This window comes from Procambarus clarkii, chromosome 18 (genome assembly GCF_040958095.1).
Source record: "Procambarus clarkii isolate CNS0578487 chromosome 18, FALCON_Pclarkii_2.0, whole genome shotgun sequence".
In the NCBI taxonomy this organism is placed as follows: Eukaryota; Metazoa; Arthropoda; class Malacostraca; order Decapoda; family Cambaridae; genus Procambarus; species Procambarus clarkii.
In genome coordinates, this window is record NC_091167.1 from 34,610,400 (window position 1) to 34,628,241 (window position 17,842).

Genomic DNA, 17,842 nt, shown 5'->3' on the forward strand with positions numbered 1-17,842 from the left:
AGCAGGCTAGCTGACTTAATGACTGGATGATTGGTTCTCTGGCTGATTGCTTGGCTGACTGGCTGATTGATTAACTGGTTCACTAGCCAGCTAGCTGACTAACTGACCAGCTCATTGACTGAACTGACTGACTGGCTGCTTGGTTGGCTCGCTGTGTTAATGGCTAGCTTGTAGAGTGAGTGTCTGAGTGGCTGGTTGTTGGGAGTATGACTATTTCTTTCTGTCTGTCTGAGTGGCTGGTTGTATTAGCTGACTAGCTGGCTGGCTTTGAAACAAGTAGTGAACAGAGGAAAGGCGACATGCCCATGGAAAAAGTTCGCAAGCGAAAACGAAGCAGCCACAGAATTTTCAACTAACTGTGAAGCAAAGAAGAGAGGAAAAAGTTCATTCCTTTTCAGGTTTCAGCCTTCGATTTCGAGTATTGTTTTTCTCTCTCTCGGGAAATTGTCGTCTTAATCACTCCCACTAGCAGGCGTCTCCTTCCTATTAAGAGTCAACTCCCTCTCTACTTCCCTCCCACTAACCATCGTCTCCCTCCAACCTTTCAATAAGCCCCACTTACAGCACTCTTTCCCCCGATAAAAAAATCCCCCCCACCCTCTTTCTTCCTTCCTGCCTCTTTCCCACTTCCTCCTCCCCCCTTGCCCACCCTATCAGCTTATCAGCGGCTGGGATAACAAGACGCCGCTCCATAAACCCGGGTGCGGGAATGGGCTGTCACACGGCGGAAGTTCGGGATTAGTTGGAAATTGAAATAAGTTTACTGTGCCTTCGCAACAGAAACTGCCGAATAATAAAGAGAGAGAAAGAGAGAGTTAGAGAGAGAGAGAGAGAGAGAGAGAGAGAGAGAGAGAGAGAGAGAGAGAGAGAGAGAGAGAGAGAGAGAGAGAGAGAGAGAGAGAGAGAGAGAGAGAGAGAGAGAGAGAGAGAGAGAGAGAGAGAGAGAGAGAGAGAGAGGGCGAGAGAGAGAGAGAGAGGGCAAGAGAGAGAGAGAGAGAGAGAGAGAGAGAGAGAGAGAGAGAGAGAGAGAGAGAGAGAGAGAGAGAGAGAGAGAGAGAGAGAGAGAGAGAGAGAGAGAGAGAGAGAGAGAGAGAGAGAGAGAGAGAGAGAGAGAGGGCGAGAGAGAGAGAGAGAGAGAGAGAGAGAGAGAGAGAGAGAGAGAGAGAGAGAGAGAGAGAGAGAGAGAGAGAGAGAGAGAGAGAGAGAGAGAGAGAGAGAGAGAGAGAGAGAGAGAGAGAGAGAGAGAGAGAGAGAGGGCGAGAGAGAGAGAGAGAGAGAGAGTGGCTTAGTGGGTAACGTCATCGACTCACAATCGAGTATCGCATGGCAGGACGCAAGCCATTGGGCAGCGTCTCCCTTGAAATGATGCCTCTTTACCTAGTAGTAACTAGGCACATATAAATATGAGGCAGACACACACACAGACACACAGGGGGGGGGGCTGGTAGCCTGGTGGATAGCGCTCAGGTCTCGTAATTCTGTGGCGCGGGTTCGATTCCCGCACCAGGCAGAAACAAATGGGCAAAGTTTCGTTCACTCTGAATGCCCCTGTTATCTAGCAGTAAATACGTACCTGGGAGTTAGTCAGCTGTCACGGGCTGCTTCCTGGTGTGTGTGTGTGTGTGGTGTGGAGAAAAAAAAAGTAGTAAACAGTTGATTGACAGTTGAGAGGCGAGCCGAAAGAGCAAAGCTCAACCCCCGCAAATACAACTAGGTGAATACACACACACACACACACACACACACACACACACACACACACACACACACACACACACACACACACAGACTAAGGAAGACAGAGGGGGCATATACTGAAAGTGACAAGGAAATCTGCGAGGCACTGAATGCCAGTTTCCATGGAGTGTTCACTACCGAGCCTGAGCAGCTCCCATTGTTGGAAGGGGTTACCCTAGATGAAAGACTATCAGATATAGAGGTGACAGCAGAGGAGGTAATGAAACAGTTGACAACTCTAGATGCAACTAAAGCAGTTGGACCAGACAAAGTATCACCGTGGATACTAAAAGAAGCAGCACAGGCCCTCAGCGTGCCTCTGGCAATGATCTTTAATGAGTCACTTATGTCAGGAGAATTGCCCAGTTGCTGGAAGAAGGCAAATGTCGTGCCGATCTTCAAGAAAGGCGATAGGGAGGAGGCACTTAACTATAGACCTGTATCACTGACAAGCATCCCCTGTAAAATACTGGAAAGAATAATTAGGCTACGACTGGTTGCACACCTGGAGAACATTAGGTTTGTAAACAAACATCAACATGGGTTCTGGACAGGGAAATCGTGCCTAACAAACCTTCTGGAATTCTATGATAAAATAACGAGAATAAGACAGGACAGAGATGCTTGGGCAGACTGCATATTTCTGGACTGCCAAAAAGCCTTTGATACAGTACCGCACATGAGACTGCTGTTCAAGCTCGAGAGGCAGGCGGGGGTGGGGGGAAAGGTCCTAGCATGGATAAGGAATTACCTAACAGGAAGGAGCCAAAGAGTTACGGTAAGGGGCGAGAAGTCGGACTGGCGAACAGTAACAAGTGGAGTACCACAAGGATCGGTGCTGGGACCAATTCTATTTCTTGTATATGTTAACGACATGTTTACAGGCGTAGAGTCCTACATGTCGATGTTTGCGGATGATGCAAAGTTGATGAGAAGAGTTGTGACAGATGAGGATTGCAGGATCCTCCAAGAGGACCTGAACAGATTGAAGAGATGGTCAGAGAAATGGCTACTAGAATTCAACACGAGCAAATGTAAAGTTATGGAAATGGGACTAGGAGATAGGAGACCAAAGGGACAGTACACAATGAAGGGGAACAGCCTACCTGTAACGACGCGTGAAAGAGACCTGGGGGTGGACGTAACACCTAATCTATCTCCTGAGGCACATATTAATAGGATAACGACAGCAGCGTACTCTACACTGGCAAAAGTTAGAACATTCAGAAACCTAAGTAAGGAGGCATTTAGGGCGCTTTACACTGCCTACGTAAGGCCAGTCTTAGAGTATGCCGCCTCATCATGGAGTCCCCATCTGAAGAAGCATATAATGAAACTGGAAAAGGTTCAGAGGTTTGCAACGAGACTCGTCCCAGAGCTACGAGGGATGGGGTATGAGGAGCGCCTGAGGGAACTGTGCCTTACGACACTAGAAAGAAGAAGGGAGAGGGGGGACATGATAGGAACGTATAAGATACTCAGAGGGATTGACAGAGTGGACATAGACGAAATGTTCACACGGAATAGTAACAGAACGAGAGGACATGGATGGAAGCTTGAAACTCAGATGAGTCACAGAGATGTTAGGAAGTTTTCTTTTAGCGTGAGAGTAGTGGGGAAATGGAATGCACTTCAGGAACAGGTTGTGGAACCAAATACTATTCATAATTTTAAAACCAGGTATGATAGGGAAATGGGACAGGAGTCATTGCTGTAAACAACCGATGCTCGAAAGGCGGGATCCAAGAGTCAATGCTCGATCCTGCAGACACAACTAGGTGAGTACAACTAGGTGAGTACACACACACACACACACACACACACACACACACACACACACACACACACACACACACACACACACACACACACACACACACACACACACACACACACAGGCTGGAGTGCAGGCTGGAGTGAAAGGGAAGGTACTCCATTGGATAAAGGAGTACCTAAGCAACAGGAGACAACGAGTCAGTGAGAGGGGTGAGGTCTCAGATTGGCGAGACGTTACAAGTGGAGTCCCGCAGGGGTCAGTCCTTGGACCTATACTGTTTCTGATATATGTAAATGATCTCCCAGAGGGTATAGACTCGTTTCTCTCAATGTTTGCTGATGATGCAAAAATTATGAGGAGGATTGAAACTGAGGATGATAGTAGGAGGCTACAAGATGACATAGACAGACTGAATGAATGGTCCAACAAATGGCTGCTAAAGTTCAACCCGAGTAAATACAAAGTAATGAAACTAGGCGGTGGAAACAGGAGGCCAGACATAGGATACAGAATAGGAGATGAAATACTTCATGGAACGGACAGAGAGAAATATCTAGGAGTTGATATCACCCCAAACCTGTCTCCCGATGCCCACATAAAAAGAATTACGTCTGCGGCATACGCGAGGCTGGCTAACATCAGAACAACTTTCAGGAACCTGTGTAAGGAATCATTCAGAATCTTGTATACCACATATGTAAGACCAATCCTGGAGTATGCGGCCCCAGCAAGGAGCCCGCACAAGACGAAAGCGCAAGCGTCAAGCACAAGACGAAACTGGAAAAAGTTCAGAGGTATGCCACTATACTAGTCCCAGAACTAAGAGGCATGAGTTGCGAGGAAAGGCTGCGGGAAATGCACCTCACGTCTTTAGAAGACAGAAGAGTAAGGAGAGACATGATCTCTACCTACAAAATCCTCCGGGGAATTGACAGGGTAGATATAGATAAACTGTTTAACACTTGTGGTACGCGAATAAAGGGACACAGGTGGAGAATGAGTACCCAAATGAACCACAGGGACGTTTGAAATAACTTTTTCAGTGTCAGAATGGTTAACAGATGGAATGCATTGCAGTGATGTGGTGGAGGCTGACTCCATACACAGTTTCAAATGCAGTTATGATAGAGCCCAGTAGGCTTAGGAATCTGGACACCAGTTGAGAGGCGGGACCAAAGAGCCAGAGCTCAACCCCCGCAAGCACAACTACGTGAGTACAACTAGGTGAGTACAATAAGTGGAGTGCACTTAGAGAGGAAGTTATGGAAGCGTCCTCCATCCGCACTTTTAAAGATAGTCTTGTTAGACAAAGATTTTGAGCGTGAGAATACTTAAACCACAACACGACAGGTGCAGCAAAACTATTGCACGAGGCATAAAGACCTTTAGACCTTACTTCCCGCAATTTCTGATAGGTAAGCACACAGGTAAGAAAGGTAAGTTAATCAGGTTAGGTCGGTATTGGAAGGAAATTAATCGGTTCAAAGACACTGTCTTTGCAAGCAAGACCACACGCGGCCATCACGGAGAGAAATGAACTCCAGAAGCCTAAGACATGAGAACAGATAACGGCAAGCCCCAACGAAAGACTTTTTTTCCATTGAAATTATTTCCCATCTCTTCCTACACTTTCCCCAGCAATTTATGTGTTTTTTTATACCACGCCACTTTCTTTCCAACTTGTTACATCCCAATTTATGCCACTTTCCATCCAACTAATAGTAGGTTCTCCCCCAAATACTACTGCTTGCTTCCCAGCTTATTGTATTTTCTTCCCAAGTCATGCATGCACCTTCTCCCTCAACTCTGCTCCCTTCCAGGACCAGCTTCCCCATCTCCTCTGCAGAAGAGACAACGAGTTGGCCGAGGCAGCCCGGCCGGTAATCCCGCTGGCTCTGAGAAGAGGAAGGTAGCGGGTCTGCCCTGATTAGTCCCTCTCTCTCTCGCTCCTGTACAGCTTCCTTTCTCCCCTTCCTCCCATTTCCCTTCCTGTTGATTTCCTTCTGGCACCTCGCGTCTCTCTCTCGACTTGTCAGCGGAGGCTTCTTTATCCGGCCAGTGATCCAACGTCAAGGAGAGAGACGAATGACGACTCTGACAGCAGGAATTCGATTTGTGACGTAATTCGCTCTGATAAGCCGGGATTACGAAAGAACGGGTCAGGTCACCCCAGCTGGGCCAACAAAGGAACATCGTCTTGACAAGAGGATTCGAGGGGGCTTCCAGAAAGCACTGGGAATGGGATTAAATTCCCTGGTGGCTCGTAGAAGGGCATGCTACTAGGCCTGAACTACGATTCATTAGAACACGTTTACTGACTACAGAGTGGTCATTGCTGTAAGACTCGAAATTGGTTCAAATGAGACTTCGCATGGAACGAGTGGTGGCTAACTGTACCTGTGCTCCGTTGTACACAGGTACAGTTAGACACAGTTGTTCTGTACCTGTGGAAAATTTCTTTGTACATTGTTTCTACAGTCACTTTGATTATTATATAGGCATGAGTTTAATTTCTGTTAGTAAATGTTTTTGTTTGATGCGTGCACACGTGTGGATGCGTGTGTGCTTCCCAAGCATTACTGTGCTTGCACGCCAGACACGCGCGGTCATGCACGGCCACGCAAGGCCACGCATTAATACCAGACACAAGCACACGAGAGAGAGAGACCTCATCAAGCACACACACGAGAGAGAGAGAGAGAGAGAGAGAGAGAGAGAGAGAGAGAGAGAGAGAGAGAGAGATAGAGAGAGAGAGAGAGAGAGAGAGAGAGAGAGAGAGAGAGAGAGAGAGAGAGAGAGAGAGAGAGAGAGAGAGAGAGAGAGAGAGATAGAGAGATAGAGAGAGAGAGAGAGAGAGAGAGAGAGAGAGAGAGAAAGAGAGAGACAGAGAGAGAGAGAGACAGAGAAAGAGAGAGACCTCATCATCACCACACACACAAGAGAGACCTCATCATCACCACACACACAAGAGAGAGACCTCATCATCACCACACACACAAGAGAGAGACCTCATCATCAAGCACTCACGATCTCCTCACTATACATTTGCATACTCTCACCTCTCATCCCGTATGCAGCTCCTGTTTGCTCCCTTGTCGACTCACATTAACACCTATGAATATTCATCACTCGCATCTCTAAAGGAAAGACACTAATTACTCATCTCCTATCGGAAAGGGAAGGTGTAGAACGCCAGGATGGCAATTTCATGTCAGCAGTAATGAAGTCAGCTTTGAGATTTTTCCGTTTTTCTTTTCTCTCGTGTGATATAATTTTGTGGGGTTTTGTTTAAGGTATTTTAACTTTGTCAGATACAGATATCATCTACATAGGTAGATCGGTTTTGATATCAACAAGTTAAGTCAGTTCAGGTTAGGTTAGGTTAGGTTAGGTTAGGTCAGTTCAGGTTAGGTTAGGTTAGGTTTGGTCAGTTTAGGTTAGGTTAGGTTAGGTTAGGTCAGTTCAGGTTAGGTTAGGTTAGGTTAGGTTAGGTCACACTAGCTCAAGTTAGGTTACATAAGAATAGAGGAAACAGCAGAACACCTATTGGCCTATCTTGAGGTTATCTTGAGATGATTTCGGGGCTTTGCGTCCCCGCGGCCCGGTTCTCGACCAGGCCTCCTTTTTGTTACACATCCCCCAGGAAGCAAAACGTAGCAGCTGTCTAACTCCCAGGCACCTATTTACTGCTAGGTGAACAGGAGCATCAGGGTGAAAGAAACGCTGCCCATTTGTTTCCCGTATTTACATACAGCCATACTCAGTCATATATTGCTAACCAGTGCTAATGAAATGTTCCAGTTCAGACCAGGTCAGAGTAGTTTAAATACTAGATTTTCTTATGTTAAGTTAGATTAGATAATAATTTTTGAGCCACGTTATTGCGACCTATTCACTACCTAGAATTTCTGAATGAATATACTAGTGTGTTATTATTCCACAAATTTTATATTAATTTTACGATAAAAATGGCAGCAGAATATATTGTTACGCCGCCAATAATTAAAGGCAGTGGAATTTAATGTATATGATTGGCTGAGCGCCCAGAGCTTGGCCAATAAGGAGGCGCAAGGTTGCATGACTGACCAATCCGACTGAGAGCTCACTTGGGGTTGTACTTTCGAGAGGAAAGTCGTGCACAGTTGACCTCCAAACCTGGCCCAGGATTCATCAAGTATTTACGTCTCATGGGGGGATTGTAATTATTAACAGTTTACTACCTTGGAAACTGTGCAACCCAAGGTTAGTATTGTTACAGACAAGCTCTTAGCGCTTCGGAAATTGTAAACTGTTTCATATGTAAAGATTAATCTGCTATGATTAAGGATGCAGGTTTAGTAAGAGGATACATAAATGATGGGTGAATTCTGGCCCTGGTTTCCAGAATTCTGCCTATTTGCTTATTGAACGTTGGATCAAACCAAGCATGCAGGGGCTGACGTATTAACCAAAAGTCGACGGCAGTTAACAAGGTGCTTCCGTTGTGCAGACGTTGATGGGTGACGCCATCTTGGAGTACGCCATAGCATAGGTGAGGACTATTGATTCTTTCATATACAAATTAGGAGAGGATTTAAGGTTCAATTCAGGGGACACATAGCCTCAGAGAAGGAAATAAAGAATATTCCGATAAAATCTTGTTGGTCTCTGAATTCAGATGAGTATTTACGTCTCCCAGCTGTTGCTCCTAACGTACTTTCAGATCCCCCTCTTCCCCCTCTCCTACTAGAACCCCATCCACGCCTTTTCCTTCTGTCATCTGCCCTGCCTCCCCTTCCGCTACTCACTGAACTACCTCCCCACCCCACCCTCTTCCACCTCTGATCAACTTTACCCCTCCCATCCTATTGCTCCTAGAACCGCCCTCCCCTGAACACTCAACTCCCAGAATCCCCTTCCCCTCTTCACCTTCACCCTCAACTTCCCCCCACCCCCTCAACCCAAACCGAGCCTTCCAACCATGGCTAAAAACAAACAAAAACCATTTCATAGAAGCTGGCGTCGCTGACAACCTTGCAAGTTATGGAGATGTAGTGAGGCACTATATACACCCGGGACAACAATACAAATGGTGTTGGTGTGTTGGTAAACACCACCAGGCTTGCTCACCCCAGAGCACTGAGGGCAAGTGTCTGGTATTTTTCCCTATTTTACTCGCTCTCTTATGTGTTTTTTTTTTTTGGAGTCTGTTTATATATTTATTTGTTTTTATATTTGGTTATAACTTATTAGTTTGTTTTGTTTATTGGTGATGCAGAGTGGTGTGATATGGTCCGAGTCGACCCAAGCATCGTGTGTGTGTGTGTGTGTGTGTTTACTAGTTGTGTTTTGCGGGGGTTGAGCTTTGCTCTTTCGGCCCGCCTCTCAACTGTCAATCAACTGTTTACTAACTACTTTTTTTTTCCCCACACCACACACACACACCCCAGGAAGCAGCCCGTGACAGCTGACTAACTCCCAGGTACCTATTTACTGCTAGGTAACAGGGGCACTTAGGGTGAAAGAAACTTTGCCCATTTGTTTCTGCCTCGTGCGGGAATCGAACCCGCGCCACAGAATTATGAGTCCTGCGCGCTATCCACCAGGCTACGAGGCCCCCGGATAGGGGGCCTCGTGTGTGTGTGTGTGTGTGTGTGTGTGTGTGTGTGTGTGTGTGTGTGTGTGTGTGTGTGTGTGTGTGTGTGTGTGTGTGTGGGTGGGTGTGAGCGTGAAAATTTTTAAGTTTTTGGGAGAAAATAAGTTCCAGTAATCAGGGAAGCCACACTCCTGCCAGCAAGTGAGTGATGGACCACGAAAACTCGACCTCAGTGTATGAAACAAATATTATAAATATTATTTATTTATCAGTTCATGCGAAAACCATTGTAAAGTTTGCCAATACCATGTTACCTTATGATCTGAATTGGCTGATTGGAATATTGAAAGGAAATTAATTGTAATATCCGTCGTAATTGCTCCTGTCGGTGAAACGAAGCGCATATACAGAAGTGATCAGGCCTATACGCAAGTGATCAGGTATTCTCACATTCAGTTATAAACTTGCGTTAGATATATTTGCAATAACTGTATCGAAAAGTCAGTAAATAAAGCTGCATAGTACACCATACAAGGTACATTTAAGCAGGGTTCTTAAATGTTAGGAAAATCCGTCTTTGTGGTGCAAACGTAATAACAGTTTATAGTGTGATTTCTAAGTTACACACAACGACTTGCAGACATATTTAATTTGCAGGATAGTATATGATATATAAATGCCGTATATAGCGTTATATCTGGGCTCGTAAGCTACGTAAATGTTACATGAATATGATCGTGGAAATATATAATAACAGTATGTCATCAACTCAACACGTTTGTATCACGTTTTTAAATGAAACATCCGTATCACTGGCTGCATGGAGAAGCTTTAATTTTAGCTAGCAAGCGAATGACTGAGACTTCAAAGACTTCTGTAATTGATTCTGTGTTGGTGCAGCGGAGATGCTAAGATTGTAGAAGAGGTTTGTATATATATAGAAACAAGTTTAGAATAGGATAATTTGTAATGTTTAGCTTCAGTAATGAGTGTACATTAAACGCAGTGTAAATTGGCTCCTGATTCTGCCTGGCAAATAATGCATACATGGCAAGCATTACACATCTAACAAGCATTACACACCTGGCAAGCATTACACATCTGACAAGCATTACACACCAAGATAAACATTACACACCTGGCGAAGAATTATACCTCTGCCAAGCATTAGACACCAGTCACGGATTACACACCTGGCGAAGAATTATACCTCTGCCAAGCATTACACACCAGACAAGCATTACACACCTGCCGATGCATTACACACCTGACGAAGCATTACACACCAGGCAAGCAATACAGACCTGACGAAGCATTACACACACACCAGGCATATCACATTATCATAACAATCAATATCATCAATATCAATATTATCAATATCACAATCATATCACATTAATAACAACACATGTATTATCAATCATGATAGTTTTAGGTGGCTGATAACGTGATAATTTTTTGGGGGGTTTTATGCAATTTTTAGGTTTAAAAGATTAAATTTAGGGATGGGGTCCCATTTGGCCGGACTCATCTATTCAAAAAAGCTGCTCTTTGGCACGCTGCTTATTGAGAGCGCCTGCTGCTGAATGATCTGAAGTTTACCTGTCGAGTGTAAAGTCATCTGGTTGGTGTCTCTGAGCGCCGGGGGGAGCTTGCCAAGCTCTCTTGTCTGGAATATCCACTTCAATCATCCCTGGAGACCGTGCCCACGCAGGTGACTACACTCTAACCTTTACATTTTACAAGTGGGAGCATATTACTCTTGCCACGGCTACACAGGATAATATTTGCGAATTGGAGAGTTTTGTATATAATGAGGAGGATTATCAGCAAGAAGTCAAACTCTGGCTCTTCTGAAGAGCCACAAGGAGTAAGAGTTATCCTGTCATCATAGGAGTAAGAGTTATCCTGTCATCATAGGAGTAAGAGTCATCCTGTCATCATATGAGTAAGAGTCATTCTGTTAATTCTACGAGTAAGAGTCATCCTGTCATCATAGGAGTAGGAGTTATCCTACGAATAAGAGTTATCCTGTTCATCCTACGAGTAAGAGTCATCCTGTTCATCCTACGAGTAAGAGTCATCCTGTCATCCTACGAGTAAGAGTCATCCTGTCATCACAGGAGTAAGAGTCATCCTGTCATCCTACGAGTAAGAGTCATCCTGTCATCATAGGAGTAAGAGTCATCCTGTCATGCTACGAGTAAGAGTCATCCTGTCATCCTACGAGTAAGAGTCATCCTGTCATCACAGGAGTAAGAGTCATCCTGTCATCCTACGAGTAAGAGTCATCCTGTCATCCTACGAGTAAGAGTCATCCTGTCATCACAGGAGTAAGAGTCATCCTGTCATCCTACGAGTAAGAGTCACCCTGTCATCCTACGAGTAAGAGTCATCCTGTCATCACAGGAGTAAGAGTCATCCTGTCATCCTACGAGTAAGAGTCATCCTGTCATCCTACGAGTAAGAGTCATCCTGTCATCATAGGAGTAAGAGTCATCCTGTCATGCTACGAGTAAGAGTCATCCAGTCATCCTACGAGTAAGAGTCATCCTGTCATCACAGGAGTAAGAGTCATCCTGTCATCCTACGAGTAAGAGTCATCCTGTCATCCTACGAGTAAGAGTCATCCTGTCATCACAGGAGTAAGAGTCATCCTGTCATCCTACGAGTAAGAGTCACCCTGTCATCCTACGAGTAAGAGTCATCCTGTCGTCCTAAAAAGAACGTCGCTTTTCGCTCGTATGCGTTACCTAAGGTCAAAAAATGGTCGTACTAAAAAATGGAAGCGGCTCGCGAAAGTGACGTATTGTCCCGTTTTCTGTTTTGGGTCCTCTGGTAGGTTAGGAGAGGACACTTTATTATGACCGTTTTCTTGACGTTAGGAGACCGTAGGAGGACGGGCTGAATAATTCGTTTCTGAATAATTATCTATCCCACAGCTAGGAAAGTGGAAGAGACGGAGGGGAGGGAATTATCAGGGGGGGAAAGCGCCAAGTCATTACCACTATATAGCACTGGGAAGGAGGTCAGGATAAGGATTTGGGATGGGACTGGCGGAAAGGAATAGTGCCCAACCACTTGGACGGTCGGGGATTGAACGCCGACCTGTATGAAGCGAGACCGTCCCTCTACCGTCCAGCTCAAAAGCTAATTCATTGGCAGCGGTGGGATTCGAACCCCCCACTCCTCCGAAAGACTGGTGCCTTAAGTGCACATCAAGTTCACACACTCGTGTATGTGTGTGTGTGTGTGTGTGTGTGTGTGTGTGTGTGTGCACTTGATGACCCCTTGACCAAGATAACCATCTGATGATACATGTGTATCCGCACCCTGGACTTGTGATCCTGTGGTCCCGGGTTCGATTCCGGGCGCCGGCGAGAAACAATGGGCAGAGTTTCTTTCACCCTATGCCCCTGTTACCTAGCAGTAAAATAGGTACCTGGGTGTTAGTCAGCTGTCACGGGCTGCTTCCTGGGGGTGGAGGTCTGGTTGAGGACCGGGCCGCGGGGACACTAAAGCCCCGAAATCATCTCAAGATAACCGCACCACAGACAACTACAGCAAATGGTCTTACCTTCACACCAACTTCTTCATTATCTTATTATCGAAGACAAAAAATGGAAACTGCAAAAGACTTATTACCCAATAACCATGAAGTTCCTATCTATATTCACCCCAAATTTATATCCAAATCTATCAATATCCAAATCTATATATGTCCAAATCTATCTATATCTAAATCTATATATATCCAAATCTATCTATATCCAAATCTATATATATCCAAATCTATCTATTTCCAAATCTATATATATCCAAATCTATATCGAAACTAATCCATCATCTATTATGTTACCCGGTAGTTTATTCCATAAATCAACAGCCCTCTTTCCAAGTCAGTATGTAACTTGAATTTTCCTAAATCTAAATATTTAAATTATTTATCCATTGTTTTGATAAGAAACTTAACGGTAGCGTGGCCGAGCGGTCTAAGGCGCTGGTTTAAGGCACCAGTCTCTTCGGAGGCGTGGGTTCGAATCCCACCGCTGCCAAGGGTTCTTTTGTCTTCATAACATTAGGAAACAGGTAAGGGATAAGGCGAGAAAAGGCAACAGTACGAATACAATCAAGTCAATCATTCAACACAAAATTCACAGCTATTTGATAACATCATTGATAGTTGGATGACTCAAAAGTACACGATTGTTGTCTTACTCTTAAGTTATTGTGATTTGCATCTTATATATATCCCCTTTTGTTATACGCTTTCATCAATTTATATTCTTCAATCAAGTAACTCCCTTTACTCTGCATCGTTATAGAGAATGGAAATTTAAATCATTTTTTTAATCTCAGTTCATGGGGGACGTTTCTGATTCCTGGCATTAACCCGGTCCTCGTTCTCTGTGCGCATTGAAGGGAATATAATTTCTTTCTATATTACGGAGACTAAACCTAAAGTGCTTAATCTATGTCTTCTATGCCATCATTATTACTGGTGTTTATATCTTCGTGACTTCCTTGGTTGGCGTGATTTCACGTGTAACTAACTATGCCTCGAGCGAACATTTTCTTAACGTGAGTCCATCTAGGAATAAATGATTGGTGGCGATGAGTCACAGTAACGTGGCTGAAGTATGTTGACCAGACCACACACTAGAAGTTGAAGGGGCGACGACGTTTCGGTCCGTCCTGGACCATTCTCAAGTCGATTCATTCTCAAGGATCGACTTGAGAATGGTCCAGGACGGACCGAAACGTCGTCGTCCCTTCAACTTCTAGTGTGTGGTCTGGTCAAAATGATTGGTATTGAAGCAGTATTCGCGGGAATGCCACAGTCAGCATGTGGCTCTTGATTGGTGAGCGCCTTGTGTTCTCACCACAATCCATTTTTTTCGTTGAAATTGCATTTTTTATAAAAGAGTTGGCCCATATAACCATCCCTTCTCCGAGGCTATATCGCTTTTCGGTATATAGCCGAGCCTATATATTGATATTGGTTATATAGCCTTGGGAGAAGGGAAGGCAACTATCGCGAGAAAGCGTTAATTCATTATATAGCACTTGGAAGGGATGAGAATATGGATTTCGGATGGGACGAGGGGAAGGAATGGTGCCCAGCCACCTAGGACGGTCGAGGATTGAACGCCAATCTGCATGAAGTGAGACTGTGAGAGTATTTAAATATATTTCCTGTACTTCTGTTTGAGATGTACACTTGACTATTTATTGTGACTACTTTTAGCCATTATTGACCAGACCACACACTAGAAAGTGAGGGGACGACGACGTTTCGGTCCGTCCTGGACCATTCTCAATCGGTCGAGGATTGAGACATTCACAATCGACTTGAAAATGGTCCAGGACGGACCGAAACGTCGTCGTCCCTTCACTTTCTAGTGTGTTGTCTGGTCAACATTTTTCAGCCACGTTATTGTGACTCATCGCCTGCACTTTGAGCCATTACTTATTCTTATCAACAGCTGGTTTGTTATCTGCACCTGGTATCCTACCATCTGCCGTCGATTTGGATGTGATTTGGCTTCATATAATTGAGCGAGTTATCGATATCCGATGGAGATAGACATCTGCCTGGAGTTCGCCGCATGTTATGCGTTTTCGTAAATGTGAATCCAGCGTTGGTTGTAAATAGTTTTATTTTGTTTCCTTCACTTTTAGGTATTGTATATATTTCGTGATTCATATAATCTGTCATGTAAGAATGTGTACACCAGCCGGTCAGTGTTGTGAAACTGAGGCAATAACTGCCAGTCGGTCAGTGTTGTGAAACTGAGGCAATAACTGCCAGCCGGTCAGTGTTGTGAAACTGAGGCAATAACTGCCAGTCGGTCAGAGAATATTTGCAGAAAAAAATACAAAATATTCCAGCTGAAGCAAATGTGTTTCTCGGAAAATTGTATATCCATTCCAGGAGGAAAATTTTCAGTTTCGTATCTCGGATCAGGCAATGACGACCTTTAAAAACCATCAGACGCAAAAGTTGTTGCTTTCATCAGAGAGAATAAAAATATCAGGAGTTTGGTCTCGCTTCGCAACAAATTTTAGATCGGGAAAAGAAAGAATGTTAATTACAGAGAATTCAAATTCTCTGCGCGAGTCTGGGATTGCGAATTGTTGTTTATACAAATAGTGTGATGTGTGTTAGGAGAACACGAAAGGTGAAAGTCCTCTACTGTCAAGTAGTACACCCCCATCCTGTGCTGTCAAGTAGTACACCCCATCCTGTGCTGTCAAGTAGTACACCCCCATCCTGTGCTGTCAAGTAGTACACTCCATCCTGTACTGTCAAGTAGTACACTCCATCCTGTACTGTCAAGCAGTACACCCCATCCTGTACTGTCAAGTAGTACACCCCCATCCTGTGCTGTCAAGTAGTACACTCCATCCTGTACTGTCAAGTAGTACACTCCATCCTGTACTGTCAAGTAGTACACCCCATCCTGTACTGTCAAGTAGTACACCCCATCCTGTACTGTCAAGTAGTACACTCCATCCTGTACTGTCAAGTAGTACACCCCATCCTGTACTGTCAAGTAGTACACTCCATCCTGTACTGTCAAGTAGTACACCCCATCCTGTACTGTCAAGTAGTACACCCCATCCTGTACTGTCAAGTAGTACACCCCATCCTGTACTGTCAAGTAGTACACTCCATCCTGTACTGTCAAGTAGTACACCCCATCCTGTACTGTCAAGTAGTACACCCCATCCTGTACTGTCAAGTAGTACACCCCCATCCTGTACTGTCAAGTAGTACACTCCATCCTGTACTGTCAAGTAGTACACCCCATCCTGTACTGTCAAGCAGTACACCCCATCCTGTACTGTCAAGTAGTACACCCCCATCCTGTACTGTCAAGTAGTACACCCCATCCTGTACTGTCAAGTAGTACACCCCATCCTGTACTGTCAAGTAGTACACCCCCATCCTGTACTGTCAAGTAGTACATCCCATCCTGTACTGTCAAGTAGTACACCCCATCCTGTACTGTCAAGTAGTACACCCCCATCCTGTACTGTCAAGTAGTACACCCCCATCCTGTACTGTCAAGTAGTACACCCCCATCCTGTACTGTCAAGTAGTACACCCCATCCTGTACTGTCAAGTAGTACACCCCCATCCTGTACTGTCAAGTAGTACACCCCATCCTGTACTGTCAAGTAGTACACCCCATCCTGTACTGTCAAGTAGTACACCCCATCCTGTACTGTCAAGCAGTACACCCCATCCTGTACTGTCAAGCAGTACACCCCATCCTGTACTGTCAAGCAGTACACCCCATCCTATACTGTCAAGCAGTACACCCCATCCTGTGCTGTCAGGAAGCTCGACCGATCCTCCACCGTCAAGAAGCACCGATTATGATAAGAAGGTCATACCAATGTTAGTGAGAATCTTCGATAACATTTAATCTACCAATTCTACAAAGTATCTATAATTTTTACTCAGAATAATTGAAAACACTTCCTCTGCTCAACTTATACTATTCTCGAGGGTGTTATGTCGTTATGTGAAGCATTAATGCGAAGCATAATTGTGGCTGTTAGTCCCCACAATAGGTTCTTTAATAACACAATAAAGAAAATGTATTTCGTAAAAAAACTAAATTATTCTTACCTTTGTCAGCAATGAGTATAGATCAAAGCCACAGTGGAAAAGAGCAAGATGCATGCCTTGCAAACCTGCTGAGACAGATGCGTGTTAAACCGACTAAAAGCAAAGGTTAAAAGCACACACACACACACGCCAGCCACTGCCCCGAACCGCGTGAGAGGCTTGTGTATATTAGCCCCCAGTCTATCCATCCCCCCAGCCTCACGAACGCCCTAATGAATCCTGTAATGAGACGAGCTGGGGGCAGCTCTGGCTGGATATCAAGAACCTGTCCGCCCCGCATGTCAGCGCCGGCATACGCAGTCAGGATTAATAAGGATTAACCTGAGCTGCTCGTATTATTAGGACTATGAGATGGGATAAGTTAGCGAGGGAGGAGGGGTAGACTACGTCCTTCATCTGATGGCAACCCGATGGCAACCCCCCCTCCCTCCCTTCTCCTGAACTATGCTCGGAAGTCTATGCTATGTGTGTGTGTGTGTGTGTGTGTGTGTGTGTGTGTACCTATCTATATGAGCTTGTAAAGTTGGAACAAATATTCAGATGACGACAAAATCAATGCAATATCTAGATTGGCTTTTAAAATAGATACAAGATTGCTAAATGCAATTTAATGGAGAAAATTGTAAGATTCTGTGCCTAGGTTATGATAACAGAGCTGCCAGATATCAGCCGATAATGTTCAAACTGTGAAAATGTAATGTGAAAAAGATTACAATCATAATTAATGGGGAAATCTGGAGTCAAAAACAAATCATAAATGTACCGAATAAAAACAAAAGTGTTCCCGGGGATGCGATCCTATACAACTGATTCCAATTCGATAAATATAGATTCAGGAAAGACCTGGGTAAATACTGGTTTAGAAGCAAGGTTAATGACTAATGGAACAAACTACTGGGGGTATAGTATGACCTGTGATCGTTGGAATGTTTCAATCGTAGGTTAGACATATGAAAGAGTTTTAGGCGAATATAAATATACACGCTGCGTCGTATGAGTCAATGAATGAGGCTTTCTGGGATTTTATTTCTTCTTATGTTCCTGTGTACACCTTTCTCTTTCACACCTTAACCCCCGTAACTATCCTCGCGCATGTTCTTCTTTCTCT

At 44.6% G+C, this 17,842-nt stretch overlaps 1 non-coding gene across 1 annotated transcript; it reads left to right on the top strand.

Moving 5' to 3' along the window:
* Nucleotides 1-13,065: 13,065 nt before the first annotated feature.
* On the top strand, nucleotides 13,066-13,147 carry TRNAL-AAG (transfer RNA leucine (anticodon AAG)). Its single transcript has one exon. It is a non-coding gene; the product is annotated as a tRNA-Leu (tRNA).
* Nucleotides 13,148-17,842: the final 4,695 nt, after the last annotated feature.